Source organism: Lissotriton vulgaris, chromosome 8, assembly GCF_964263255.1.
Source record: "Lissotriton vulgaris chromosome 8, aLisVul1.2, whole genome shotgun sequence".
NCBI classification, from domain to species: domain Eukaryota; kingdom Metazoa; phylum Chordata; class Amphibia; order Caudata; family Salamandridae; genus Lissotriton; species Lissotriton vulgaris.
Window position 1 is genome coordinate 792,598,128 of NC_141696.1, and position 23,990 is coordinate 792,622,117.

Below are 23,990 nucleotides of genomic sequence, written 5' to 3' on the forward strand. Positions count from 1 at the left end.
TCCATGCCCCTGAAATGGTTCCCTGTTCTTGCCTCTGCTGCAAGGGGTTCAATCGCCAGGGCGAACAACAGGGGGGATAGGGAGCACCCCTGTCTGGTACCCCGCTCCACCGGATATTGGTGGGAGACAAGGGGGTCCACTCGTACCCTAGCCACCGCTGCGGTTTACAATACTCTTGTCCATCTGATATATCCTTCCCCTAGTCCAAATCGTTCCATGACTTTGTACAGGTACTCCCATTCCAGGCTGTCAAATGGTTTCCCTATATCTATCGAAAGGACCAGGGGTGTCTGGGCATCTGTATACGTGTCTTCCAACAGACGTGTGAGTCTCCTAATATTAATGGTCGTGTTGCGCACAGGTATAAATCCGGATTGATCCGTATGGATTAAGTTAGGCATATGTTGTAGGAGTCTGGTTGCGAGTATGGCACTCAGAATTTTGTAGTCTACGGTCAGCATGGAGAGCGGCCTATAAGATGTCGGATTGCTGCTCTCTCTCCCCGGCTTTAATAATGGGATCACTAGCGCCTCCCGCATGGACTGGGGGAGGTAGCCAGGGGTCTTGGCCTCATTATACACCGCTTGGAGGCGGGGCGCCAGTATATCTAGGTATTTGCTGTAGAATTGTACGGGTAACCCGTCTAGCCCTGGTGTTTTGTTGCAGGCCATTTGTTTTACAGCCACCCTGATCTCACTAAGGTCAATGTATTGCTCAAGTCATCTGCCTGTTCTTGTTCCAGTTGTGGTAGTTGTAGGCCCTCGAGAAACGTATCAATGTCATTTCCTCGTCCTACTAGTGCACTCTTATAGAGGACCCCATAATACTTCTGAAAGATATCCAGTATCTCGGTCTGGGTGTTACTCATTTGTCCCTCCTCTCCTTCTATGGCTAGTATTGGGGAGCCTCTTTTAGCGGGGTTAGCCAGCCATGCTAGCAGCGTCCCTGTCTAGTCCCCCTCCACGTGTGCTCTCAGCATGTATGCTTTGTGATCAAAACTGCGGAGGCGCTCCACCTCTACCGCCACTGCCTCTCTAGCTAGGTTGACCTCCTCTTGAAGCTCAGGGTGACCCGGTCGTGCTATTCCATTGCTCTAGAGGCAGTAGACCCCTCATTTTCTACAAAGTATTGTGTTATCCCCTCCATCAATGTCGCGTGAAACAGCGGGTTGTCCAGTGTCTCTGGTCGTAACTTCCAGGTGGGGACGCGTGGTATCTCTGTCATCCAGTTTAGGGAGGCCAGCAGAGGGTTGTGGTCTGAAATCGTCCTGGTATGGTATTCAGTCCTTGCTACAGCCGGCATCTTCACGAGCAGAGAGCATAATATTGCATCAATCCGAATGTGTAGGTCATGTAAACCAGAGAAGTGTGAGTAATCTCGTTCAGTCGGGTGCTGCGTGCGCCAGGCATCTAACAGTCCCCATCTCCTCTGCCAGTCCAATCTACCTTTCGTGAGAGGGTGCACGGGGGAGTCCCTAAGGGGCGGGTGTGATCTATCTAATGTTACATCTGTTATCGAATTAAAATCCCCTCCTAGTATAACAGGGCCCGCCAAATAATGCGCCAGTGTCCCGGAGAGTCTCGTCAGGAAAGGTAGCTGCTCAGTGTTCGGTGCATATACGCTGCATAGCATTATGTCCCTACCCCTGAGATTACCCTCTACTGCCACATACCTGCCCTCAGTGTCAATAATGTGTTTCGTGACCTGAAAAGGGGTGCCCGCTCTTATCCAGATCAAGGCACCTCTAGCATATGCAGAGTAAGTAGTATTAAACACCTGTCCCCTCTATCTCCTCTGTAGTGCGATACCCTCCTGTTTTGTGAGGTGTGTTTCCTGCAGGAGAGCGATATGTACCCCCCTACGGACCAAATAGGCGTGTACTTTGTGTCTTCTTGTCATTGTGTGTAACCCTCGCACATTCCAGGTTATACATCTTAACATACCCATATTAGCCATTGTCCCATAGTAGTTGCTTTAACATTTCACATTGTCCTGTTCCTACATGAGTGGTGGAATTCCCCCAACAGTTCTTCAAAACTTCGCAAATCTCGTTCCCCTGTTCCGATCATGTCTTCTCCTTCTGTTTTTTCCGGGATACCCACTATTTGGACATTACTACGTCTACTCCTGTTTTCAGGGTCCTCAGCTCTCTTCTCTAGTGTTTGTATGCGGTCTAGGGCTTCCGCTAATTTCCCCTCCATGAATTTATGGGCAGGGACCAGTTCTTGCAAGGTGGTTTCCGTGTCCTTTACTCTATCTTTAAGTTTGTCGTGTTCAGCACGGAGAAGGCCCAAACCTGTTGCTACTTGCGCAATGTCTTGTTGTAATGTGTCTCTGGTCGCCGCGATTGCCTCCAGTATCCGATCTTGCAGCTGTTGCAGATCCGCAGGCCCTGCGGAACCCCCTTCCGGCAGCTCGGATGATGCAGCTCCCTCCATTTTCCCTTTGTTCTTCACCATGTTTGCAATTATTTTGTGCGCCAGCCCTCCTTGTACACTTTATCGCTCTACGGGTGTCCCCGTAGGCTCCTTCCAGCAGTGGGCCAAGATCAGACTCCCCGTCTCTTCTACGGCTTACTGAGTTAGTGCTCGCTGGCTAGTGCTAGCACCAGTCAATCTCCAAGTGTGTGGGCCTTTCACAGGTATGCTCAGTTCTCCGTTCCCGGGATATGTCGCCTGTTGTCTCTCCCCCGGGGTGCCGCCACTAAGTATTTTTAGTTCGAAATGATATCTCTCTTATGTCAGTACTCCAGCGTCGACGTTATATACTCCTCGCGATTCTCAGGGGTCAGGATCTTGGTGTGGGAGATGCCTTGGATGTCGTTCGTCTTGGCCCTTCTCCATGATCCGCCCTCCAAGCCTGGCTACTTACAGTTCTCAAACTTCCTCTCACTTGATCACCCCAGCGGGTGCATATCCATGTCATTTACCATCCACCTGTTTGCTAATTTTCTCCTCCTTTGCATTACTTCAGTAGTGGGATATTTTCTCAGGCCTTCCCAGCCCACTGGTGGTCTTCGTCTGATATAGGAGTGCCGTCTACGACTTAGGGGCTCTAGCGCAATGTTCGTTCGTGGTGACAAAGGGCCACAGGCCCCCCGCTCCTGCCCAATCTCTCGTATCGCCGGAAGACGCTTGCTCGTGGCGTTCCGTGCTTCAGGCAGGCTGATCTGTGGTGTTGCTCGCCAGCTCCTTCTGCCCCTACTCCGATGCCTCGCCGATGTTCTAGGCGTGTCCCGTGGGCTCCCTGGGCTCTAGGCTTCCCTCGAGGGTTTGGCCTGCTCTCAGGCCTCTCTTCCAACTCGCCGTTGCGCTGTCTTCCCCCAATCCGCCACCGCTGGTGCTCCTCTTCGTTGCAGCGCGGCCCGCTCCCAGGGCCTCGCAACCGCTGGCGATGAAAAAGGGGGGGGGCCGTCCCAGAGCCGTGTGTGTCCGCAGCAGCAGCGGGGGCTCTCACCTGCTATCACCCCCCCTTAGTGTTACCGTGCAGCCGCTGTTCCGCAGGCGTGTCGAGCCACGCCACAGCTGGGCCCCGTGCCTCTGATTCATTCCTCGCAGCTCCTCGCACTCCTCCGGGCCAATGTCAGTCCCTTTACTGCTGCCCCAGCCGGTCCCAGTGTTATGCCATCTCCACCGTACCGCGTCTTCCCGCTCCTGGTACCTGGAGGTTCACTGGTCGCCTCGGCTGCTTAGGGCTCCTCTCGATTTCCGCCTGCGGTGTATTTCCTCCTCCGCCGCCACTGGGCGCCCGTACGGCAGCCACGCTCACCTCCAGAGATGCAAGGCCCCCCCCTTCTTCGCCGTCAAGCCGGGCCGACGTCCCAGCCCTCGTCAGCCTTCCAGGCGCCGTCTCAGCCCCGCCCGCTCTCCACGGCGGTTTAGGACGCCCCGGCCCCTCGTCTGTGCTTCCACTGAGTTCGGTCTTCTTCGCGGCCACGATCGTAGCAGAGTCCAAAGTTATGTTATGTTATGTTATGTTATTAATTTTTTATATAGCGCACGGATGCCGCAGCTAAGAGGCGTCCCGGCGCTTGGAGATCTGAATAACACAACACATATGAGAAGGCAAGGCCAGAAGACAGACTAGACTGTGGAAAAGAGGAAGGTCTTCAAGGTCTTCCTAAAAAGAAACAAGTCTGGGATTGAACGGAGTGGAGCCGGAAGAGAGTTCCAGAGGGCAGCCGCCAGCACTGAGAACGAGCGACCACCCATTCTAGCCCGTTTAAAACGGGGCACTGTGGCGAGGTTCAATCCAGCAGAGCGAAGAGCTCTAGCAGGAACATAGTGCAGAATAGTCTTTGAAAGAATAGGAGGGGAGGCAAGTTTAAGAATTTTAAAAGTTAAGCAGAGGGCTTTAAACTTAACTCTTTGCTCAATCGGAAGCCAATGGAGATTCCGGATAGTTTGGCGAGCTGAGACAAATTTCGGGAGGCCGACAAGCATCCTAGCGGCCGCATTCTGGACCCTCTGAAGACGGGACAGTTCGGCCTGATTTAAACCCAAGAACAGAGAGTTGGCATAGTCCAGTCGGGTAAGAACCAGAGCCTGGACCATAATCTGTCTTGTCTCAGCATCAAAAAATTTAAAAATAGGTCTCAGACAATGCAAAGTACCTAGACATACGCCAGCCACGCGTTTGGTATGGGAGATAAATGAAAGCTTGTCATCAAACCACACCCCGAGGTTTCTGACTTCACTCACAGGGGTAGGGACAGGGCCAAGATCAGTAGGCCACCATTGATCTCCCCATAGGCCACTTTCCTTGCCAAAGATAATGACCTCGGTCTTAGAGGCATTAAGTTGAAGCCGGTTGTTCGCCATCCAGCCAGAAACAGCTTTTAACGCTGACTGGAAGGTGGGGGCGTCCATGTTGGAGTCGCCGTTTAGTGCCAGCTGCGTGTCATCGGCGTATGACACTAAGGAAAGACCAAAACTGTGGGCTACCTCCGCCAGAGGCTGAACAAATAAATTAAATAAAGTGGGGCTGAGAGCCGAACCTTGGGGAACACCCTGAAGAATAGGACGTGAAGCAGAGACAAAAGGAGGTGTGGACACTTTGAAACCTCGATCCTCAAGAAAAGAGAGAAACCACTCGAGTGCCGTCTCTCCGACTCCAGCCTCCATCAGACGATGTAATAAAATCTGATGGGACACCGTGTCAAAGGCGGCACTGAGATCCAAAAGGATCAGTGCCGCCGTCTGACCCTGATCCATCATCTTCCTAATATGTTCCACCACAGCCAAGAGAGCTGTTTCGGTGCTGTGACCTGCACGGAATCCGTTCTGGGAAATGTCCAGTAGATTCATTTCTTGCAGGTGAGCAGATAGAATACGGTTAGCATGAGCTTCCGCTAGCTTGGCTGGCCAAGGAAGAAGGGAAATGGGCCGGTAGTGTTCTGGCTTAGTCGGATCGAGGGTAGGTTTTTTAAGGATCGGAATGACCATCGCCTGTTTCCAGGCCTTGGGAACACTGCCCGAACTAAAGGACAGATTGATGAGATCGTGTAGGGCAGGATAGCAACATTCAGCAAGTTCCCGGAATTGAGCGGGTCGCAAGGGATCATCCGGAGAACCGGATTTAACTTTTGTTGTCAAAGCTAAAAACTCATCCCGGGTCGGACTGGGGATGGTTAGCAATGGTTTAAGAGCCATAGATGTAGACATTTCCTCCCTGATGGGAAGCTGAGAAAATGACCTGTAGATGGCCTCCACCTTTTCAACAAAAAACGAGGCTAGATCCTCGCAGTGTGCCATGGAGGGCTCAATAGTAGCAATGTCCGTCCTCTTGCTTGTGAGGTCCTTACACACCCTGAAGATGACCTTAGAGGGGTTAGTACTAAAGTGCGGCGACCTCAGTCCTTCTTTCACGCCGCCATTTTGTGGAGGTTCTTCCAGATGAGCTTATCCTGTGTCCCGGTCAGAGCTTCAGATCAGGGTTCACCGCCGTAGCGCTTATTGTCCCCCCGCAGGTCCATTGCACAGTCCAGGGCGTGCTCTCCTCAGGGACGTGTCCCCCTCGCCCAGCTCGGCTGTTATTTCTCTTTGGCCTCGGCCGCATCCGCCATCTTGGGGTCCTGTACTTGCCGTCTTTCGGTCGGCGTCCGCGGGTGTCTCCCGCTCGGCTGACTCCTTACGTGGGCTCAGGGGGGAACTTCTGCACTTCCCCTGGTCTGTAGTGTGCCAGAGAGGGCAATCACGGGTGCCTTTCCGCCTGTTATCAGGATAAACTCGGGGGATCGGGCGCGGAGCTCCGAGCTCACGCAGCCATTCCCTCCAGCGTCCAAGCCACACCTAGACTAGTTCTGATGATGCAGTCTTGTACGGTTCTTATGTATAATGAATGGTGTTTTTATCATGTTTTACTGTACTTTTATGATCTTTGATGATCAAAATAAAGTCATAATGATGATAATTCTATCGGTAAACAAGAAACTGGTTTCAGGGCTACTATTTCTAATGGAACAAAGAATTTCTCACAGTATGTAAGAAACAATGAGACAAGAAGACAATGCATACATTAGTAACTATTTTCTGTGACAGTGTTTAATATGACATTGTCTCTTCATTTGTATTCTCCCATTATCTTGTTTATGTAGACTGGTTCTTACCCCCAAAGAGGTGGAAGTCATTTTTACATACAGGAGAAAAAGGGACACAGGTTAAACAATGTCAAAGATATACTGTCCTTAAAACTCCCAGGAGACCCTAATCCTAGGTTCCATTGTATATATAAGTGCCACTCACACTTATTTCTCACCTTGGTACGTGTTCCCTCTCATTGGAGTTTCCAGTTCAGTTTACCATTATGTCACGCTCTAGTGAATACCGTGCAATAGGCAAACTGGTAAGACCAAATACCAAAATTATTGTTGTGGTTTATTTACTCTTCTGTCCAGTATTGTTGCATTAGCATTACAGAGCTTCCAGTTATCACCTGAGACCGATATGTAAATTCTAGCATAATGGAACTGTCTGACTGACTGACTGACTGACTGAAGTATTTGTAGAGCGCACGAATGCCGTGGCGTCTTGGCGCTAACAGATCCAGAAAAGAGAGGCAGAGGAGCAGGTTGATCTAGACAAAGAGCCAGGTTTTTAGATCTTTTCTGAAGCGCGTTTTAGATTTTTGGGCACGAAGAGCTGGGGGTAACGAGTTTCAGATTTTTGCCGCTTGGTATGAGAAGGACTTTCCCCCCACCGGGCTTTATTTATTCTGGGTTGGCAGACGAGGTCAAGGGTGGATGACCTCAGTACGCGCGGGGGGATGTATCGAGGCAGTAGGTTATTGAAGTCGTCGGGTCCCTTGCTGTGGAGAGATCTGTGGACCAGGCAGAGAGCTTTGAAATGTGTTCGGCGCCTGACTGGGAGCCAATGTAGCTCTCGAATAGCCTTGGATGTGGGGTGTCGTCTGGGAATGGGCTCTGGCTGCCGCGTTTTGGATTGCCTGAAGTTTAGACAGCTGTTTTTCTCCTGCTCCCAGATAGAGGGAGTTACAGTAGTCAATGCGGGATAAGACCAGGGCTCCCATTACCGTTTTCCTAAGGGTGTCTGGGATGTTGGGAAGTACTTTCCTGATCAGTTTGATGTTATGAAAGCAAGCTGAGGTCACCTGGTTCACCTGGGCTTTGCAGGAGAGTTCTTTGTCAAACAAGAAACCGAGGTTTCTGACCTTGTCTACGGGGAGAGGGCAGGTTCCTGCTTCGGGGGGCCACCATAGGTCGTTCCAGATGGAAATTTTGTGGCCGAACTCAATGACTTCTGTTTTATCCGTATTCAGTCTTAGGAAGTTGTTGCACATCCAGTTTTTGACCTGAGAGAGGCAGTTCCTGAATCGTTCTGCAGTGGCGTCAATAGATTGGGAGATGGACACTATGATTTGTGTGTCGTCGGCGTAGGACACCAATTGTAGGTCGTGGGATCTGATCAGAGCAGCTAGGGGAGTGACGTAAAGGTTGAAAAGGGTTGGAGACAGTGCTGAGCCTTGGGGGACTCCGCCTGGAAGAGAGAATTCAGCGGATTGCAGTCCATTCCAGACCAGTTGATTGGTTCGGTTGGTTAGGAAGTAGGCAATAAGGGCCAGCGCGGAACCGGTGAAGCCGAGTGACATGAGTCTTTTTAATAGGATGGCGTGATTCACAGTGTCGAAGGCCGCTGTGAGGTCTAAAAGTAGGGCGGATCGCCCACCTTCGTCCATGGTTTTGCGAATTTTTTCAGTGGCCATAATGAGGGATGATTCTGTGGAGTGGAGGGGTCTGAAGCCGTGTTGAGACGGATATAGTAGCTTTTTTTCCTCCACATGGCGCATTATTTCCTGATTTATAGCTTTTTCCAAGATTTTTGAAGGTAGGGGCAAGCAGGAAATGGGCCGGTAGTGTTTGGGTTCAAAAGGATCAAGGGATTCTTTCTTGAGGATAGGTCTAATGCAGGCCATTTTCCAGTTTTTTGGAAATTCTCCTTGGGAGATGATTTTGTTGAGCAGGGGAGTCAGGGTGTTTGCGATAGTCTCGGGAATTTGGTGAAGCACATAGGGGGGGCATGGATCCAGAGGGGAGCCGGATTTTATCTGGATTAGAAAATCATGTATTTGTTGTTTTTCAAGTGCAGGGAAGCTGGGAAAGCAGGGGGGAGTTATGTCGGTATGTCCTTCTATGTTAAGAGGTATGGTGGAGACCATGGTGCTAAGGTCATCATATACTGATTGTACCTTTTCTTGGAAGAAGGTGGCCATTTTATCGACAAAACTCTGATCAGGGTTAAATACTGTGTCTCGTGGGGTTTTTGTTAAGTGGGCCACAGTTTTAAAAGGTTCCCTGGAGGAATTGGCCGATTTCTGGATTTTTTCTGTGAAGTAGGCGGCCTTTGCCTGAACTATTATGGATTTGTACTTCTGTAAGGTATTTAAGTATTCAAGTTTTTTCTCACGGCTATAATCAGAGCGCCAGCTGCGTTCTGCGCGTCGGCACTTAATCTTGGCAGTTTTTACCTCAGCCGTATACCATTGGGGCGGTTACGAGACGTTTTCTGGGTTTCTTTGATTCAAGTGGGGAAAGCTCGTTCATTGCATCAGTGATCCATTGATTAAAGTTGGAAGCCCAGTCTTCACTGCTTCCGTGGTCGAATTCCGGAGAGTTGTTTTCCAGAATCTCGACGAGTTGGTTGGGTTCGAGTTTTTTCCAGGGGCGGGAGGTTTCGGGGGGAAGGTAGCTTCTGCGCTGAATTGCAGAGTTTTTTATTTGTAAATTGAAGTAGATGGCATTGTGATCTGACCAGGGTATGGGAGTAATGGATAAGATTTTGATGGAGTGGCAGTTGGAGAAGATCCCATCAGGGGTATGCCCTGCTGTGTGGGTGGGTTTGTCTATCAGTTGTTTCATGTCGAAGCTGAGAAAGTTATCAATGAGGGTGGCGGAATCTGGGTCGTTCTCTAGCTCTAGATGGAAATTGAAGTCGCCCAAGATGGTATAGAAGGCTGCATCAAAGGTGGTTTCTAGGAAAGTGAGTAGAGCTTTGGTGAAGGGAGTCCTGGGTCCGGGAGGGCGGTACACCAGCAGTCCCTCAAAAATCAAATGATTGTTTTCTTTGATCTTAAAGGACATTGCTTCTGCTTCGAGTTCAAGTTGGGGGCAGGAGGTTATTTTGAGGTGCGATCGGTGGATTATCGCTATACCTCCTCCGGTGGTTCCTGTGCGATTCAGGGATTCAACCGAGTAGCCTATGGGTGTGGCGGTGTTCCAATCTGGTCCTGAGGTCAGAGAAGCCCAGGTTTCCGTTAAGAACATGAGGTCAATGCTGTTGTCATTGAGTAAGGCTTCAATCTCATGTTTGTGTTTGGGCATAGATCTAACATTAAGGAGTATGCATTTAAGCGACCTATTTTTGTGGGGCATGATCTGGGACCTGTTAGAGGTAAAGGGGGTAGCTAGTAGAGGGTTGGTCCCACCAGGCTGTCTGCATGGCATTGACATGGGTGATCCCAACCCAGACATGTCAAATGACTGGAAATGCCATACAGAAAGGGGTGACCTAGAGTTTTGAGTTGTCCATAAATGTCCCAGGAAGGTAGAAGTTATAAAAATATTATTGGAAGTGTTGCGATGGTCTCTAATGAAGAGAACTGTGATATACTGGGAAAAATGGAGTTAAACACAACCACAACAAGCATTGGCATAGCCAATAGGTCTCGCCTTTGGAACCTTATAAGTGTTTAGCCATGCAACAGGTGATGCTGTTGCACCAAGTATATTGTGCTGCATAACTAAATACTTATAAGTTCCCAAAAGCGAGACCTATTGGCTATGCCAATGCTGGTTCCATTTGCAAAAGAATTTACCTGCAAAACAGCACGTGTTGCGTACCTTGGCTCTTTGGCAGAAGCCTTGTATTCAAACTTAAAGTGATGTATAGGAAACCTTGTCTACTATTTCAAACTAATTAATATTTTATTTTCAATCAAGGACATTAAAATTCCTTGGTATTTTGTTTTAATTATACTTCGCATGTGCTAAAACAGGCAATGGTTTCCTTTGAACTGCCTGCTATTAAAAGGGACTGACCCATATTAACTTTTTACAGGGAATAAAGCTTTGTTTACTTGTGGATTGTTATGTCGTTGTCTAAAGTTGTGGCTCTTTTGCACAAGTGATTTATGAGTTTATTTTGTGGGGAGTTCTTAGATGTAGGTATGTACTCTGCCATCAAGCCAGCCCACATATATCTACAGAGCCTCTCTGTACCACATATTTGCACTTTCCTACTTACTAAATCTACCTCGTACCACAAACGTCTTGGTTTCATTGAGAAGTATGGAACCTAAATTTGTGAAGAGTTTAATTCTGAAGAGAATCAATAAATTTGTGGCCTATTTTTTGTGCCTGTTAAAATATTACTTTTCATAAATAGTTAACGTTTTATTATTACACTTTAACCCAGAAAAGAAAAGGGCAAAAGGAAAAGCAGATTGTTAGTAAACTGAAGTAACTTGCAGGAAACAATGTTGACGTCTTGAGTAAATATTTAATAGGTTACATGGAAATGAGCTAGCCACAACAGCAGCCAGCCCCAACTGTACTTAACTCAAGAATGAAACAAGGTACACATTCTACTGTAACTATGCTGTGACAAAGCATTCTAAGAACTTTAGAAAAGTGCATAGGCAAAATACAAGATACAGTAAGCTAAACATAATACAGATTAATACATAAACCAATGGCCAAAATCCTGTCCGCCCTCAGGGCAACTCTCGAATTTAATTTTTTCAATCTAAATCCGGTATCCGGGGAGAACTAGACATTTTCCTATATTCCGCAGTGGCGTCTCGAAGACTGGGAATGTAGTAGGTGGTATTTACTTGAGAAAGTGGGCAAAGTGTCAGTGTCTGCTCGCAGGGGCTGGGGGCTGCATTTGTTTTGCGTTTGAGGCAGAATTCAGTTGTTCACTTAACTTTACATGCAGAGATCTGGCATGGCAACTCGGTGTCCCTTTCGAGCCCCCCCCCCCCCCCCCCATTACTTGCCCTCCATGATGTACGCCCCTGTCAGAAACTGTGTAGAAACATTGAGAGGTCAGTTTATTCTGACCGCTGGTGACTGCAGTTTAAAAGTGAGTGGTTCCAGATGTTTGCCATGAATATATAGCATAGGAGACTGAGCCGGACATAGAGGATGCTGGAGAGAGAGGGGGGAGGTAAGAAGGAAGAGTGATAGAGGAGGAGACATAAACAGAGAAAAAGCGCTAGAGAGAGAGCAGGAGCTGGGAGAGAGGGGTGAAGAGAAAGAGAGAAAGTGAAGGAGGTAGAAAGACAGGGAAGCGGGAGGCATGTAAAGAGTGTAGAGGGCAGTAAAGGGGAAGAGAGGGCAGTAAAGGGGAAGAGAGGGCAGATAGGCAAAGAGCGGGAGAAATGGGGCAAAAGATGGAAGAAAAGATGGAGGGGGAAAAGAGACAGGCATAAAGTCAAAGAGAGGAGCAGGACAAAGAAGAAGGAAGAGAAACAAGCGCGGGAAGCTTGCGCTCAAAGTTTGTTTTTTAAAAAAGCGTGCAGGCTGCAGCATTAGGCTCACGTGCGCTTGGGAGAGCAGGCTTTACTTTTTAAAGCACTGCACTCGTGCTTGTGGCGTGCCGCTGCGCACTCCTGCATTGTGTACGCCACCACAAGCACGAGTGCAGTGCTTGAAATAGAGCTGACTAGGCGGCTAAAGGTCTCCTATGTAGCGCATGTGCGCTGCGTAGGCGAGACGCTTGAAAAAAAAGCTGACTCGATGGCTAAAGGTCTCTTATGTAGCACATGCGTGCTGCGTAGGTGAGACCTAATAAACGAGACAAGAAAATTAGTGTATGAGAAAGAAGAAAGGGAGAGACAGAATGAGAACGAGTGAAACAGGTTAGAGGACTAGTGTAAGAAGAAAGAAGACAGGAGGACACTGCAGAGTGGCAGATCAGTGACCGAAAGACAAAAACATGTGTCTGGGTGTATTTGTAAGTCGAAGAGATACTAAAGATACAGCTGACAGACAAAGAAGACCGATTGTGATAGCAATAGACATCAACACCTGAAAGGGAGATTGGGAGAGGTGATGGAAAGACACAGGCTGTAACAACAGATGATAAAGAAACAGTCACTGCAACACAAGTAGCAGAGATGGATGGACGAGAGAGACAAAGAAAAAGATGGTGGACAGACCATAAAGAGACAATTCAAAGAGTTGGAAAAGGGAAGACATGAGAGATGACAACGAGGCAGACTGGAGTGAGAGATAACTGACAAAGAGGGGACAGAGGGTATCTAATAAGACAAAAAAGGTGGGATAGATGAGAAAGCAATGATAAATAGACAGGTGAGAAAGAAATGGCAACTGCTGTGAGCTGGGGACAATAGTGTAGAGAGGTGATATAGAGATGGAGGCAGAGGAGAAAGACGAATGAGGTAGGAGACAGGTGATAGAGGCTATAGAGAGGCAGTGAAGAAAGGTCACATGACGTCACTATGTGAGTTCGTTGCAGACATAGGGCATGTGATGTCACTTCCACTACCCCTGCCATTTTGGTGAATTGACATCTACGGCTATACTTTGCACAATTTCATTAGGAAGCTCAATTGATTGTTGGGTGACAATTAACAACAGCAGCTCCCTGAGGCAACTCCTCTTTGTCTCCTGCCCAACCCTGCCTGATCGTGGTGGTGGTCTTCATGACCCCAACTGCCCGTGGCTTGATGGGGCCTGGTGGCTTACTGCCAGTCAAAGAAACCAGGAAAGACAGGGTAAACCCCCCCCCCCGCCCCCCCCTTCATGGTGCAATGTCAGATACCTGCTACCCAGGCAAAGCTTGGGATGGATGCTTGCAAGTTTGTTTCTCCGCTTACCTTGGAGACAAGCTCCAAATTGAATTGAAACGCCTTGAATATTGTAGCACATTCATGTATGTGCTGTCAGACAGTCTGACCACGGCATTGTACATGGCAGACAGAAACCATTAGGTCATTCGCCCCTACATCAGACTTTCTTCCTGGACTAGATACTTTGCTTGCTTCCTTCCAATCCTACATGCTTGTAGGGCAACGTATCCTTACAAAACAAAAGTCATAATGTTTCAGTAGCACCACCATTCTGTTGAAAAATGAGTGGTAAATTGCATTATACGCACGGATGCCGATCACTCTGTACCTACCCGGAGTATTGTCAAGCTGAGAATCAACGTTCAAGCAGGGTACAGGAGACTGCAAAACGAAAGGACATGAATGGGTGGACAAAGGGGCAAGATATTTCAAACATAGACAGCACTTTTTATGGCACCAGAGAGGACTGTAACCAGGACATAACCCCACAAACTAATTTTGAAAGAATCAGGACATCGGAGCAAGGGATAACGACGGCTAATGTTACAGCCCTGTCTAGAGAGGTGTGCCATGCTACCAGTTTTAGTGACCACAATATCATCAGAACAGCAGGAAGTGGTGGAGGTATTCTTGTGAAAAGGAAACACTGGCCTTTTAGCTGTGCTTGCTTAAGAGGCTCATACTAACCCTCGTGGAAAATCCATTCGGACCCCTTAAACGGAGTTCCTTCACACCGCTCTCATCTCCTTTCATGCGCTGTGGGCCAGATGCATCAAAGGATTTTATCTAGTCTATGTCTATGGGAAAATGCGTTCGTACATATGGCCATGTATATGGTAGTCAGTACGTCACTGTAATGGTGCACTCTTTGAGAAGATCATGATTGTTATTCAAGTTGGAGGTTGCGACACAAGAGTAAGCCTTTACCAGCTTCCCATATGGAAAATGTTTACCCTAACTTCCAGTGAGGGGCTTCAAATCGGTATCTCTGCTAGCCACTAAAACCAAAACAGCAGGTTTCTGGTTAGCCATACTCATGTCAGCTGCCAAACCCTTCACCTGGCAGTATTACTTAAGATAACCATGACAATCACCAAACCCTCAGAAAATCCTCTCACTCTAGGTTTTTCTTGTGAGTTAGCTGATCAAACTCAATTAGCCAACAGCACTTTAAAATAATCCTTGAATTGCTTATTGAATTCTAAAGCGCTGGGATGCCTTTGGATAACGATGCGCTTCATAAATGCTTTATAATAAAAAAATAGTTGTGGTCTATATTGAACCTTAATGACAGTCTACACAACAGTTATCACTGTGTAAAAACAAGCATTTGCAGTGCAATAGGTCTCGCAATAGCGAGATTTTGAGCTATTGGCATTGTAAATGGCAATGCCTTTTATGATATTAAAAGGCATTGTCATTTACGATACCAGTAGGTCAAACTTTGGCAAATGCGAGACCTATTGGATTGCATGGCGTGGTATCCATGAAGCGGGTGCCATGCTCACCATTAAAGTTTTTAAAAAAAGCCCTTAAGCGAGTGCTGCACTCAGCATGCACGTTTGTTTTTAAACAAATAAAAGATGAAAGAAAGCACAGTGTCCCTGAAGGAGACGCTGCATTCTACTCAAGTAATAATTTTCAGAAAATCATTGCCATTGCACCGTGAGTGCTGTAGGGGTAGGGGGCAGCCACTTTTAAAGTTAGAATTGCATAGCGCTCCATACGAGAAGCGACCGCCATTGTCCTGTGTGGGGCACTGCAAATACAAAAAGCAGCCAGCATTGTCCCCGTTAGTCAATAAACAAAATAGTGCTCACTGACTTAAAACGCAGACCATGTAACAAGCCAAGTAAAAGGTCCAGTCGCTATGGGAGGTAACTAATGCAGACAAAGTGGTACCAAGGAAGGACTAACAAGAATATTTACGATTCATAAGCCAGCATTTACGAAAGACAATGACACAAGCCAATGACAAATATGGGCGGGACTTCCAGTGCATACTCCAATACAGCATGCCTCGCAGAGCAGCACACACGGCCCCTAGGCTCGACCTAATAATATTTTTTTATCTTGGCCACATCTAAGCGTAGAAGTTCAAATTAATAGAGTACCGTGGTTGATCATGTAAATTGAGCACAGACATTTTTCTATTACACAAATTGTCAATACTGTGAATTACATACCTGAAGTATTAGACAAGAAAGTTGAGACGGCAGAGCAAAGATTTTGGAGCTTCAAGCACTTTAGAAAGGTGGCATCGACAATATCCAAGGTACACTGGTCCAAGTGCTCAACACCCTTGACAACCAATCACTGTGTTAGTCCTGGAAAATGCAGGCTTCCAGCAAAGAATGCCCTTGCACCCACACCCCAGATTTTCAAACTTAATAACATGATGCAATTTTTTGTTGACTCAATTATCCAAATCCATTCAAGGTCTGGCTGTCTGTGAAAGAGCTTTCTAAGGCGGCCTTGGCACATTTCATGAGCTCTGTTCTACCATTTATTTCTCGGTTCTCATGGGTTTTGAGATATTTTTCAAGGGCACACCTTTAAAGCTGGCCCACGTTAGTTGGGGTGGAATTCCAGTCTGGTTTTCGTTTTACACTTTAGTATTTTTGGGGGTTCTAAAAATGAATGACCACAGGGACCAGAATGCAAAACAAAAACAGGAAATGTTATTCACAGAGACGTTTTAGTGGGAGCACGACACTCTAATGTACATCAGTCTCTAAATGTCATTGTAAAAATTTTAATTTTCAACTTGTGGAACTCCATTAAACTATCCAGATAGGTTTCAGTGGATTTTAAACATCTAACTAAGAGTGACCAGTGTTTATTTGGTTGATCTGAATGAAACCAGCAGAACTAGAGGTTGAAGATAGTAACAAACTCATAAACATCCATTAGAATTCTAAAAGAATTAAGCTACATTTTTTTTTTAATTGTCACACAAGGTGATCGTTAGAACGTCCCCACAGCAGTCCAGCTGCACACTGAAAAATAGGTTTAATACAGAGTGTAAAAACAAGTGCCACTGGAATTATGTGTTTCAGCAGCCACTGTGTTTTCCGCATAACTAGGACGTCACATAATCCGTCATCTGCTGCATAACAATGACAAAATAAGTAATGCTATCACAACACGTGCCACATATTTTGCTTTTTGTTGCTGAATAATTTGGTTCTTCCTTTCCGCAATAATTCCAGTGGCCCGTGTATTACGTATCCTACAATGCAACACTTAAAAAGCTTTTATTAAAATAGGTCCAGCGGTATTGATTGGATTAGATTAAGTTAACATTTCAAGCCAAATCCCCGGAAGGTACTCTCCTAACAACAAAAAACACAAAACATACACGCGGTGCGTCCATTGGGGCGTAGGGGCGTAGCCCCACTAAGCCCTGGACGCACCGTGGCACTGCAGCTGAGCTAAGCTATATAAACAAACACATACCACAAATTCTTCAAATTAGCGCAGCGCGGGAGGGATCAGATGGCCATGTTGATGCCTGTAATTGGGCGGTCCGGAGTGCGCAGGGGGTGGGGGGGGGCGGGTCTTCTGGTCTGCTGCAGCTGTGCATGAGGATCCCGGGCTGAGACTTGCCCGCGCATGCGCCTTTGCGCGAAAAACACTTTTCCATAGAGAAGGGGCAGGGGGTGCGGCTTCAGCCTGAACGGGTCACCAAGGCTACCCAGAGGGAGTACACAGGGTGCCCCCCTAGCCAATCCTGGTGCTGCATGCAGCTCCAGGATTGGCTGGTCCACCGTCCATCCAATAATGGATGTTGCGCTGTGGACCAGCCAATCCTGGCGCTGCATGCAGCACCAGGATTGGCTAGGGGGGCGCGGCGTGGGTGGGGGCAGAGTGGCGCGACCCCGGGCAGGAGCAGAAGCAGACGGCGGTGAGACGAGAGCCCCTCATGTGGTCCTGGTCCATGGTAAGGTAAGGTCATGCAGATTATTACCTCTGCAAGTAGCACATGTTACCTCCCTGCATGGTGGAGGTGGTGGGAAGGAGTGTCACTTCACCTAGGGCGGCGATATTCCTTGCACAGCCCCGTGGTAGGTAGCACAGGAGACGGCCAGAAGGCTCTCGTCTCGCTTCCTACAAAATAGCTGCATATTTTAAGATAACCGCTGCAAAACAGTTCAAAAACTGCAGAGTGCCTGATGACGACCTAATGGAAAGATTTGAAACCGCTTCACTTCTTTCAACAGCGTGGTATGTGAACATTCAAGAAAATCTCCACCCTCGACTAGACTATATGTTTGTTTCTAAAGCTAAACTAAGCTCTACTGCAAAAAACCTATTATAGAAAGTAACTCCCTCAAACCACGCTTGAGGTGCTCTTCATCCGGACTGTGTCAGTCAGACCCGTCCTCGTGGAGTTCCTTTTGCGGTCTGCCTCCCACGTATGAGGAAGTCCTGCAGCTCACATGTCATTGGCAGGCGGCGGCACTACGCGAGCCATAGAGCAGCGTACCACACCACACGGTGCCCTTCGCATCACTGCAGTGCAGCGTCCGCGGGCCGAGCACAGCAGCCCCCTCTGCACAGCATGGAGAGAGAACCGAAGAAAATACGGGAGGGATACCTTGTCAAAAAGGTAGGCCGGCGTCAACACGCTTTCTCCATTGTGGCAGCTGGCAGGCAGAATGCAACAGGTGAGACCTGGAGCATTGGAAACACACTGAAGCACACTCTTAAAACATTACAGACATCTCATGACAACTCATAGTTTCCAGAAAAAGCTGAACATTGTAGTTGACCATCTCCACTGGCATTTGTTTGTAGCTAAACCGACCTACTTTAAGGTAGAGGTGGATTGTAATTTAATTACAGCATTACCGAGACAGAGAATAAGCGCTGCCTGTCACGTATTTACTTTTAGATGTCCTGTAGTGGTTCCTAGTTTTGGGGAGAAAGTCTCTACGCACATGTGTGGCTAAACCATACTGAGCAAAAGCAGAAATGATTAAATCTCATTCACAGCCATACAGTAAATCAGCGGTAATGTATTTGTGACGCAAATCCACGTGGTAACCATAATTATAGTATTCCTGGGATTTTAGGCAACAATATAGTTCACCGTTGCATGGAGAAATGTGTGTGTTTTAAAGATGCCATGACTGGCAGAGATTTCACAATCTGCTGTATGTGTACATGTCTATATATTTACACACACACGTGTCCTTTAACACAAATGTCCTTAAACATAAACCTGAACTTTACACGCATGGTGCCTGATAACTTTAAGATTGCCCGATTTATTGCTGAAGAGGGAAGGCTGTGTCCTTCTTAGAAGGGGATTCCTAGCGCGAGGGATGAGACCCCCCACGGGCGCCCTTGGCTTTATTGGCTCTCCCACCTCGATACCATGCTCCTGGGCTGATGCCACAACAGGTATACCCCAGGACTCGGCTGCCCGTACATGCCACCTCATCGCACAGACAATACCACTGACTGAATAGGAGCCCAGTGGCCGCGTCCTGCTCATGTCTTTCGCTTAGGTTATTGCTAAACAGTTTCTTTCATCCCACATCTACTCCTGGAGATTTCCTAGATTTAGTTCATGTACTTTGTTCCCATGAACTGATGCTGCCTTATAATGCACTTAATTGCTGATCGACCTCTTTGCTCTGTATAAATTATGCTTACTTATGCCACTTTCTGTTGCAGAGATACCACGTACTGCTTTTCTTTGCTATTTGCTCACATTGTGCAAACACTTCCTAATGGGCTCATTGGAGATATACCGAAAATTTCAATAAAATATGTGTTAAAAAAACTTGACATTCCAGCTTGACTGCTAAATTTCTGCAGCCCGGTGATCCTTTAATTGTGTCAGGACCCTGGTTAATTACTCAGAGTATTTTTGGGCAAATGATTCTTTTTCTATTTCGCCAATTAATTGAATTCATTGCTTTCTCCTCAACCAATTGCTCTTGCATTCAACAAGCCCTTCTCTAGTCCTGAGGACTCTGACATTATATGAGGTTGAAATGTCGTCGACGATCATCAACATAAAATCTAATTCAGAGCTGCATTTATGAGGCATCATATTTTTAACCTCGGAGGCCTGTAGGTCTATTAGCCAGGTACTGCTGGAAGTTTCCAAATGTCATCTAAAGAAATGCAAAGAGAAAGCCCCATGTAAAAGCCGCCCACTTGAAATCAGTCCATATTAGCATTGAAGCATCCTATCAAAAATGTTTCAAACGCATGAATACCTGTTTTTTGCCCGGTTATTGTGTTAGTACGTTATACCTTATGATGTTGTTTGATTGTCTGTCTTTTGCGCCTAGAGATCCCTAAATGGAATTTGAGTGTACTGTGCAAAACACCCTATAACTTGATCAATAAATACGCAAATGCATACATTATTCAAGAGGTGGACACCATAGGACAATGGATGATCATAATATGCTAAGAATGACGACCATTTTGATGGATCCACAACCCCAGATTTCCCCGGGCTACAGGTTCCATTCTGCCCTCTGCAACAAGTCTTTCAGTAGGGTGCCAATCTTACTGACTGTCTACCCAGGCCCCACCATCAGCCTTGCTCTTTCTCTGATGCATGTGAAGTGCCATATATTAATTTAATGAAGTAGCCGGAACTGGGAGAGACAACATGATGCCAGACAGATGCGGCACAGCATCTGAAGACTGAGTAAGCCAATAATCACTTGGCCTGAGTGGTGCTGCCAGCCAAGAGGAAAATATTTGGGTGAGAACTGGGTACTGGGCATGACTTCTGAGATTTATATCTGTGTCTAGCTCAATGGAATTACTATGAAAGGGAGGGTTTATGACACAGTTAGTCGAGGTCAAATATTTCAACTCACAATTATATTGCATCCAGTACATAGCCTACCTCTACATTGTTATACTAAGCATAATATTATTTTTACCTCCACATCATCCACCCAACCCAATTAACTAGTCTATCTTCTGTTATACTTACCTTATGATATAGTCCTTAGTTCAATTAATAGATGCAATATTATTGTCATGCAATATAATGTATCCAATTTAGAGGGGGTAATTCAAAGGAAGCTGGTATTTTTTATTTTGCAACACTCCTCGTCTCTTACTTGGCATCAGCACATGCACAGAAACATGTAAAAACAATGACCAACTCATAAACTAGCTTGCAGTTCGATTCTCACCTGGAGAAGAACTCTCTTATGGCAGTGGCAGGCGAGTCCCGCTCATCACTTCTTCCACCCATTGCATATCTAGGCTACAATGTGCTGAGGGAAATCTAGACAGGCCCTTTGAGGTCTTCCTAAACCATAGTATCACCAGAGTAGAATCCTCCTTAGGTGCCTTTTGCCCGTGGAATTGTTTAATGAAGAACAGCCATGTAACTGTATCTATTGTTTGTGCATTCTTGTGAAAACGTATTCCAAGAAGCACTCCAACTTGTGTCGTACCAAACTTCTCTCCGATGCAACAATTAGGCGCCGAATCAATCACCCGTACAAGTATGTCATTGGGAGGACTCATAGGCTTTTAAGATTGTAAGTAAAGAAACACTGCATCAACAGGTAGCAATTAAGCATTCGCAAAGGAAATCATTGGGTCTGTATATTTGTTGTAAATAGCAGTTGGAGAGCTGCCAGGGCCCTCGCTCAGTTGGGAATTGTAGGCATAGTGTGCAGAGTGCTGCACGTAGTCTGCTGTACGTGAAGTGAAGCATGGGGGAGATAGTGTCCACTGTATGGAGTGCAGAGGTACATGTGCAGTTTGTGCGCGAGCAGGGTGCTTAGATATATCAAAGTCAAAGACCTGGTAAAATAAAGTGACATGTCACACATATATTCCTCATTGCTTCCCCTGACTTCCCAGCCAAAAGACAACTGGATCCCCTTCCAGCAGTATCTGAGTCTGAAATGTGACTCTGTTATGTAATGCTCACCTTAAATTTAGCCTTTACTACTCACATCAGTGGCACCTCCTGTTGTGGGCAAAGTTTTCATAATTGGGTAGCTCATGACTAATAGGTGGGACAGATGCTAGTCTATAAGCGATCCTTGGGGATGGTCTGAGAACGGTTCAATACATTTTACTCCTCTGCATGTGCCATTGTTGCTTGCTTGGCATCAGTCATGGGTCATTGACATCCCATTCTATTTGCTAAATATTCTAATTTAAAGCTGTGAAAACACAAGGAATCCATTTACTCCACATCAAAAACTGGTTATTGGTAATGGGGTAACAGGCAGTATCATTCAGGACTGTTCAGGAAAATGAAGTTGGCTTGTCAGCACTTGTCCGTCACCAATGCTTTGTGAAGCCTGTTTCCCAACTGCTGAGCAACTTCTTCTACTCTTAGAGCTGAGATTTTCATGAAAGTCTTATAGACTGAATTCAGCATCTTAGCGTAATAGGACGGAATGTATGAAGCTCTGTGGGTATACTGAATAAGCAGCTACCTATGTTATGCCATCTATTAATGTAATAACTGCACTTTCACAATTGCTTTATTAACCTTCCTGCTTTCTCAAATTTGCTTGAAAATGCACGATTTTTCTTCTTTTTTTTCAAAAATTTCTTGGTGGGGGTTACCCCCCCAAACCCCCCTTTTGGGGTTCGTGGTTCGCTCGCTGCTCTCGCTGGCTACGCTGCTGTATGGAAATCACTTTGCGCCCCACCACTTTCAAATGTCACCCACCGCCCATGATTCTTCTTTAAAGCTTGACGTTTTGATTAGATCGAATGCAATGTCTTTTGTTCCAATTAAACTTGACTAAACGGGTCTTTCCTCGAGCACAAGCCAAACCTCCAATTTGGCCTCTTTCAGGAACAAGGTGAGACACAAACTGGCCACAGAACGTCTTGAGAACTAAAGTCAATTTCCAAATGTAAAAGGACTACTACTCTACGTTATGCAAAAGAATTTTAAAAAATACTCAATCGATAAACTAAAGCATTTTCTGATCAAATAACAAAAGAAAGCCTACAAACATAATTATAGACATTCAAATATGTTCCCAGGGTCGGAGATCGAGCGCACCAGTGAAAGCCGCGGAAATACAAACAGAGTTAAATAATGTCTGACTCGTACTCACAATAACAAAGTAGCAACAGCAGCAAAGTCACAATTTCAGCCTTGGAACTAGCCATGCTTCCTCGCTTTTCCCAAAAAAACTTAAAAGTTAAATACAATAAGAAACAGAATCAAAAGCTTGAGCAGACCATGGCCAGGTTGTTTGATTGTCGAGCAATCTATGTTCGAGCGATGTGTTCGGCGGTCGCCTGGCGCGTCCCGGCAAGGGAGGTGCGTGTCCCAAGATGGCAGCGCTGACGATAGTACGGAAAGAGGTCGCACTGGGAGGCCCTGGTCCCACCACCAGCCACCGGGATGGAGCCGCAGGGGAGGAAGAGGTAATGGACTCCCCGCCTGTTGCTGGCGGGATGTGCGAGAGATACTCGTGAGCGTTGCTGCGGGTGTCGGTCGCACAGGTATGCCAGGTTGGGACTCTGTGCGGCTCACTGCCTGCGATCTGCTGACCGACGTGCTGCAGCAGTACCTTATCAAACTTTTGAATGTGGCCATGACAAGGAACTTTTTTATATTCCAGGGGAATTTTTATGTACAAACAAAAGGGGTGGCAATGGGCGCAAGCTTCGCTCCAGACCTGGCTATAATCTTTATGAGCGAGTATGAGAGCAATTACGTTCTGAACAATAATAACTCTTACTTTGACCACATCTCGATGTGGGCCAGGTACATCGATTATGTCCTATTGATTGGGAGGGGCGTAAGATGTGTTTGTTGCAATTCCATGAGTGGCTAAATTTGAGCTTGGTCGACATCCAATTCACTGTAGAGTGGGATAATGTTACAATAAATTTCCTGGACATCCAAATAAAGGCAGACTCGGGTTGCTTGTTCACAAGCTTGTATAGAAAAAGCAGTGAACGTAATACTCTTCTAAGGTATTCCAGTCATCATCCCCGCAACCTCAGAGACAATTTACCGTTTGGTCAATATCTGAGGTTGCGGAGAAACTGCACTAAAAAAGATTTCTTTGACGAATCTTCACTATTCATTGCCAGACTGAGGAACGAGGATACCCTATGCGCCTGCTGAAAAAGGCACGAAAGCGAGCATGGCATAACCCTCTGGAAGCTCTTTTGACTGTACAAGAAAAAGTACAGCAAGCTGAAAGATTAGTATGTGTTACCACCTTCTATACTAAAAGCAATATGATTAAAAAGGTGATTAATCGTCATTGGCACCTGGTAAAGGAAGCAGTGGGTGACTTGGAGCCTCCACGGCATGCATTTCGAAAAGGGAGAAACATTAGAGACCACCTTATTAAATCCCTGTTACCTACACCGGCCAAAGTTACCCAAACAACATTATGGGGTTTTCCCCCTGTATCGGGTCATAAGAAATGTGGTTTGTGTAAAGCGTGTGCTCTCACCAAGGAATGTACTGCATTTACTTACTGTTAGAACTGGCTATTTCTGGTAGGCTAAGGCTGACGCCAAAGCCAGGCAGAAACCACCATTCTAGTCAGGGCAAGGAAGTCACACGCCAAGATAACCTCTGCTCACCCCCTTGGTAGCTTGGCTCAAGCAGTAAGGCTAAACTCGGAGGCAATGTGTAAAGCATTTGCGCCAGCGCACAACAGCAACAA